Source organism: Rattus norvegicus, chromosome 19 (genome assembly GCF_036323735.1).
Source record: "Rattus norvegicus strain BN/NHsdMcwi chromosome 19, GRCr8, whole genome shotgun sequence".
NCBI classification, from domain to species: domain Eukaryota; kingdom Metazoa; phylum Chordata; class Mammalia; order Rodentia; family Muridae; genus Rattus; species Rattus norvegicus.
The window spans coordinates 56,965,453-56,972,788 of record NC_086037.1 but is presented as its reverse complement, the minus strand read 5'-3'; the positions used below and the strand labels follow the sequence as shown (position 1 = coordinate 56,972,788).

The 7,336-nt window shown below is 42.7% G+C and overlaps 1 pseudogene; it reads right to left on the bottom strand.

The window, feature by feature from the left end:
• Positions 1-1,267: 1,267 nt before the first annotated feature.
• On the bottom strand, positions 1,268-1,860 carry Rps11-ps9 (ribosomal protein S11, pseudogene 9; annotated as a pseudogene).
• Positions 1,861-7,336: the final 5,476 nt, after the last annotated feature.

The window sequence follows — 7,336 nt, the reverse complement described above, 5'->3', positions numbered from 1 at the left end:
GTCTGGGGACCTGAGTTCAATTCTGGGGACCCACATAGTGGAAGGAAAACTGACTCCAAGTTGTGCTTTGACCTCCACACACATGTGCACACACACACACACACACACACACACACACACACACACACCCCTTTTGGCTTGTCCCCACAGTTTCAATGCTTATTTCAAGTTCAGCCCTCAGCCTGGTCATACTCCAGAACTGCATTCTGGGGTGATCATTAGCGAAGACACACCCAAGTTCATCAGAATCATGTCACGCCTCTTGCCGTAGATCCCTCCAGGTGCCTGTGCAAACTGAAGCCTCGCGCCCTCCAGGCTGCTGAGATGTTTATGACCTCTGTAAGGATCTCCATTATTCTTTGATTTCATTGGGTCATTACGGGCTAGCCAACTTGCATGATAGCATCCTTTGTTCCTTTAGGGTAAGCTAACTTCTATCATTTACGCAGTTCTGCCAGCCTTTATGGGTCAAAAATGTTCACCAGAACACAAAATAAATTGCAGAAAGAAAGGTCACTGGGTAGCAAATAGCTCTTAACAGCATTAGCTAGAAAACCACATCCCCCATATGAAGTCGTAAAGAACTCATAAGCCAAGAGCATTGCGCCACTCAGGGTCCCAGGACATAAAACGGAGGAAAATATGAACTAGCTCACATTGGCCAGGAGCATAGGGTGGCCCTGAGAGGCTAAAGAAAGCTTATATAACAGTGGGAAACAGATCCTTCTATATATAATGAAAATGTGTATATTGCTTTATCTTCCATGGTTCTTTCCCTTTTTTTTTTTTTTTTCTTCTCTTTGAGTCAAATAGCATTGTCCGTCAGCAAGCTCGGCATGAGGGCGTTGACTGTCTAATAGGATCACTCATGATTCTTAGCTCCTTGGAACCTGTTCTTACAAGGCACCTAACAGGCACCTAGAGTTTTGAACCATCAGGACAGAAGGAATCTTGTACACAGATTTCAATGTGCCTGGCCAGATTTCTACCAGCTAAGGAAAATAAAACTGGTGGAATTTTCTATTTAAAAATCCTTCTGTGCAATTTGCATCTGTGAAATCCTCTTCGTGTAGATTAGCAGTGAAGTTGGTCTTTTGTGTGAGTAAGAGAGAGAGATCTCTAACCTGTAGTCTCTCTAAAGCCAGGCTGAGTATCATTAACAGTTCCAGCATGGTTCCTTCCTTTCTGAGCTGGCTCTTCTAAAACATGGGGGTTTTTTTAAGTTGGAAAATAACTTTTTCGTTCTAGGGCATTGGCTAGAGTCCCCTCAGAACTTCTGAAGCTGCTTCTCGGTGCCAGCAGCCTTGGTGACCTTGAGCACATTGAATGGAACAGTCTTGCTCAGGGGCCTGCACTCCCTAACAGTGACAATGTCGCCAATCTGGACGTCCCTGAAACAGGGGGACAGGTGCACAGACGTGCTCTGGGGATGCTTCTCAAAGTGGTTGTCCTTCCGGATGTAATGGAGATAATCCTGGCGGATGACAATGGTCCTCTGCAACGTCATCTTCGTCACGACACCAGACATGATCCGACCTCAGATGGAGATATTACCAGTGAGTGGGGCATTTCTTGTCTACGTAGGTGCCCTCGATGGCCTCCTAGGCTGTCTTGAAGCCTAGATCGATGTTTTTGTAGTACAGAGGGAGTTTTCCCTTGCAAAAGTTTTCCCAGCAAAACATGATTCTTATTTTGAAAGTTTGTAGGCTGCTTTTTTTTTTTTTTTAGTTCTTTTTTTCCGGAGCTGGGGACCGAACCCAGGGCCTTACGCTTCCTAGGTAAGCGCTCTACCACTGAGCTAAATCCCCAGCCCCTGTAGGCTGCTTTTTGATACGCACGCTCCAGCTGAATGTCCGCCATCTTCCCAGCAGCCTGAGAAAGGAGAGGTAGGCACACTCCCAGCTTCCTTATTCACTATGCGAGGTCTGGACTAAAATACAATTTTGAGGTTGTCCAACAAGCTAAGGTCTCCTGGAGGTCTAAGTCCTTACTCTTAACCTCCCAGCCCCATACATTGCTTTCCTTTTCTATGTAAATGTACTTTCTTATTTTCCTGCCTACCATTTCTTGGGTATGCCATGAGTTTCCTTCCAAATGTCTGTGTTCTTGGACTTCCTAAGTTTGGGGGAGTGCTTTTCTCCTGTTCCTTGGCTCCCTAGACCATCAAACCTGTCCATATTCATATGAGTGAAGGCTCCTCCTGCTGTATCTACTCTGTAACATCTTCTACTGCAGAAGATCCCCACCCCACCCCTGCCCGGCTTTGCAAAGTAGACAGAATTCTACAAGGTAGAATACTTAATACCATGCCCTTGTGCGTCGTTGTTTAATTATTTCAAGTTTTTTTAAAACCTCTGCCTTGAGACAATAAATGCGCTGGAGGCACGAGAAGCTGTGTCTGTGAAGTGGAAGACACTTCTTTTTTCCTCTTTCTTAAGACAGGCCTTACTCACCAGGTCTAGACGGTCTAGCCCTCACTATGGGAACCAGGTCAGCCTAGAACTCACAGAGAGCTGCCTGTCTCTGCCTCCCAAGTGGCTAGATTAACAATGTGTACTTCCCACACCAACTCTAGGGTTGCTCTTGCTCTGAAATTTGGAGGCTCACTCTTGGCCACTCCTCCAAACGGTGCTTCAACTTACCACAAAGACTCTGATTCAACCATGCTCGTCGCTTCTCTATTCACGATAACCTGGAATTAGAAAAAACCTGGATGTCCTCAGCAGGTGAATGGATGAAGAAAATGGGCTACATTCACACAATGGAATATTACTTAGCTGCTAAAAAAAAATGAAATCATGAAATTCACAGGTAAATGTATGAAACTACAAAAAACATCATTCTAATTGAGGTAACCCAGGCCCACAAAGGCAAATATGGTAAGGATTCATTTATATATGGATCTTAGCTGCTAGGTCAATGGGAAACAAGCTACAGTCCACAGAATCATAGAAGTGAGGTATAGAGAAGGGACTTTGAGGGGCACAGGAACAGATAGATCTCCCTAGGAGAGAGAAATAGAATAGACATGGATGGATTAGAGGGGACAAGCTGGAATGGAAGGATTAAGTGGGAGGGGGAAAGGGGAAGGGGGAAAAAGGAAGAAATACAAGATCAGACAAGTAAAATTAAAGACCACTTGAGGGGTAGTAAGAAACCTAATACAGTGGAGACTTCCTAATATATTCCTAAATGAAGTAGCCAAATAATGGGGAAGTTAAAGCTCCAACTGGATATCTCTTGTCACCAAATGAAGCTTCCAGTACTGGGAATAGGTTACATCTAATTGAATCGGTGGTCAAAGAAATCCCAAGGGAATCCCCAAACAACCCAGGCTGTTGCCAAGACCCTGAGCTGCTCTCCACTGACAGCAAGTCCCCTTTGCTGAAGGAAACACCTACACAACTCATTGACCATGGAGAAGCCAATCTGGTGCCTACACAGAGCCTTCACCCCTACAGGCTAGAGTCCTTGCTACATAAAGGTACTCTGAACCCTACTGAGGAAGAAATGTAAACACCAGCCACAAACCCTTTGTCTACAGTGGTGACCCGCCTGCAAGATAGGCTAGGGCAATGGGGACACAATGCCTATGGGAGTGAGCAATCAATATCTAATTTGACTTCGGATCTACCTCACAAGATGGGACCTATACCTCACATTGCTTGGGGTGATCAAAAACCTGAGACATAGTCCAGGGACCTATAGTAAAATCAAATACAATTATTCTATTAAAAAAAAAAGAGTAAGAATAAAATGACTCCTAACAGCATTCTGCTGTGCTCATAGACAGCGCCTTGCTCAGCCACCATCAGAAAGGCTTCCTCCTGCAGCGGATGGGAACAAACACAAAGACCCACAGCCAGACGTTATGCAGAGAGTGAAAGGCTTGGCACACTCAACCCTAAAAGGGTTGTCTCCACCAAGCCCCTCCCCTCAGGGCCCAGAGAACCCTGTGGAAGAGGAAGCAGGAAGAGCGTAAGAGACGGGTGGATGGAGGAAGCCAGAGAAAGGAGGCCTTCTAAACCAATCGCTGAACTAACTCACAGAGACTGTGGCGGCACAGGGCCTGCCCCGGTCTGCACCAGATGGGTCCTAGAGCTGAAAGGAGAGGTGGACACACAGCCCATCCCTACCCCAGAAGCTCTTTCTAACTGGTAAGCACTTGCAAATGAAGATTTAGTCTTCTCTGAGGGAGCCTCACTGGGGAACAAACTACTCTTAGGTGTTGGCTGCATGCCCAGCAGAAAATGAACTCCATGACGTCTTTGGAGTTTCCCTGTCTCATAATGTCATGTCAGGGACAGATATGGATTAGATTAGATATAGATACAGATGATATAGGTATGGATGATGTAAATAGATATAGATGATATACATCTAGATATAGATGATATAAATAGATATAGATGATATAGATATAGATTAGATATGGATACAGATATAGATATGGATGATAAAGATATAGGTGATATACATAGATATAGATGATATAGATATGGATGATATAGATAATAGATTAGATATGGATATAGATATAGATATGGATGATATAGATATAGGTGATATACATAGATATAGATGATATATATAGATATGGATGATATAGATAATAGATTAGATATGGATATAGATATAGATACGGATGATATAGATATAGGTGATATACATAGATATAGATGATATAGATATAGATGTCATAGATATAGATTAGATATAAACATAGATTAGACATAGTATAGATTAGATGTAGATATAGATGGTATATAGATTAGATATAAATTACATAGATATAGACTAGATATAGATATAGATTAGATATAGTATAGATTAGATATAGATATAGATAGTATAAAGATTAGATAGATATAGATTGGATATGGATTAAATATAAATTAGATTAGATATAGACAGAGGTTAGATGTAGTATAGATTAGATGTAGTATAGATTAGATGTAGTATAGATTAGGTATGGATATAGATTAAATATGCATATAGAGATAGAGATAGCTGTCTGACAGATCTTTTGTACATATATATAGTATGGCTTCCAGTTTAGTACTTTATGGGATTCCAGAATATGGAAACAAGTGGGTGTCTGTGTCTGTGTCTATTTCCTGTGCCTTTTCCTGGGCTCTTTTCCTTCTGTTTGTTTGTCCTGTCCTCCAATGTGTTGAAGTTTTTAAATTTTATTATGTTTTTTATCCTATTATATTTTATTTTATTATTACCTAGTAGAAGCTTGTTTGTTTTCTAATGAGAGACAGAAAGGGGGTGGAAAGGGAGAGGGGGTGGAGAGGACCTGAGAGAAGTAGAGGCAGGGGGAACTGTAATCAGGTTACATTATGTGGGGGAGAGGGAGTTTATTTTCAATAAAGGGGGGAAGAAAAAGAAATAAAATAAAATTTGGAGACACTCTCTGGTCCCCTTGTCTGTGAGTGCCAACATGATCAACATGGAAATGGTGGCATCTTACCTCAGGAAAAAGAAGGAACCACCCTTTCTGGGTTCTGTCAAGATCAAATCTTAGATGGAGAAGTAAACTTCTTATCTAGCATGTGTGAGGGCCTGGGTTTGACCCCAGTACCACTGCATGCATACATACATACATACATACATACATACATACATACATACATACATTAAAATATAAATGATTTTAAATCAACTACTGTGATGGAAATAGAACAAAGCAGGAAAACCACATAAAGAACGGCAAACATGGGGTTGTGCCCGCCACTAAAAGGAATATCTCCAAAGTGGACTTTCCTTCTGCCCATCCACATACAGAATAACCGATTTTTCTCAGGCTGGGGTAATGACTCAGTCCTAAATGCTTGCACACGCTTGTCTACAAGCTTCAGGACCTGGCTTTAGTCCCAGCATCCACATAAAAAGCCACACAAGGTGGCAATTCTTCATAGAGAAGCACGGACAGGTTGAGCCATGGGGCTGGTTGGCTAGCCAGCTAACTTAGCAAGCTCCTACTCCCAGCGGGAGACCCTGTCTCAGAAAACAGTGTGTAGCGATCCTGAGGCACAGTACCCAAGGTTGACCTTTGGCCAGTAAGTTCACATACACAATTAATTGATTAAAATATTTTAAGCAAAAAAAGGGGGCTAAAATTGAGTGCACCCCTGTAATAACAGCACTTGAGAGGTGTAGACAGGAAAACAAGAGGTCTAAGGTAATGTAGGTACACAGTGAGTTCAAATCTGAACACACACACACACACACACACACACACACACACACACACACACACACACTGGCTACAACAGTGAGTTCAAAGCTGAATTATGTAAGACCTTCTCTCTCTCTCTCTCTCTCTCTCTCTCTCTCTCTCTCTCTCTCTGTCACACACAAACACACACACACAGTGGCTACACAGTAACTTCAAAACTAAATTGTGTAAGACCTCTCTCTCTCTCTCTCTCTCTCTCTCTCTCTCTCTCTCTCTCTGTCACACACAAACACACACACACACACACACACACACACACACTGGCTACACAGTGAGTTCAAAGCTGCATTATGTAAGATCTTTTCTCTTTTTCTCTCTCTCTCTCACACACACACACACATACACTCACATACACACACACACACACACACACACACACTGGCTACACAGTGAGTTCAAAGCTGCATTATGTAAGATCTTTTCTCTTTTTCTCTCTCTCTCTCAAACACACACACACATACACTCACATACACACACACACACACACACACACACACACACACACACACACAATGGCTACACAGTGAGTTCAAAGCTGAATTATGTGAGAATCCGTCTCAGCCCCCGCTCTCTCGGTTTCACACACACACACATCCCAGTGAAGAGGGCTGGAGATGTAGCTCAGTGTCAGTGTTTGCCTCATGTGCATAAGGTAATGATTGTAAGGTTTACTACTAAGATCACAAAAGAAAAGAAAATTAAAGGTAGAAGGCAGTTATGGATGGTATGTATTTAAAGTTAGGCTGGTATCCAGTAAATGGCGAAGCCTCGATTTGAGCCCAGGTCTGCCTGACTCTAACACTCTCACCTCAGCTTGCCCACTGCCCATCATCCTTGTGATTCAGGAACAGATCTGTGATTCTTTCATTTAAGACGATATGCTCTGTGCTCTGCGACTTGGCAGCACCGGGCACTTCCGCACAGGCTTCACACGTTTTGGTTTTTTTGTTGTTTTTTTTTCCCCCTAGACTTAGCACCGACTGCGTTCCTCCCTGTAACCACACTTCTATCCAAATTGGATTTCTTGCTCTTGCCAAGTTGTTGGTTCCCACGCTTTCCTCAGTCTAAAGTGATCTGAAACAACTTCCTTTA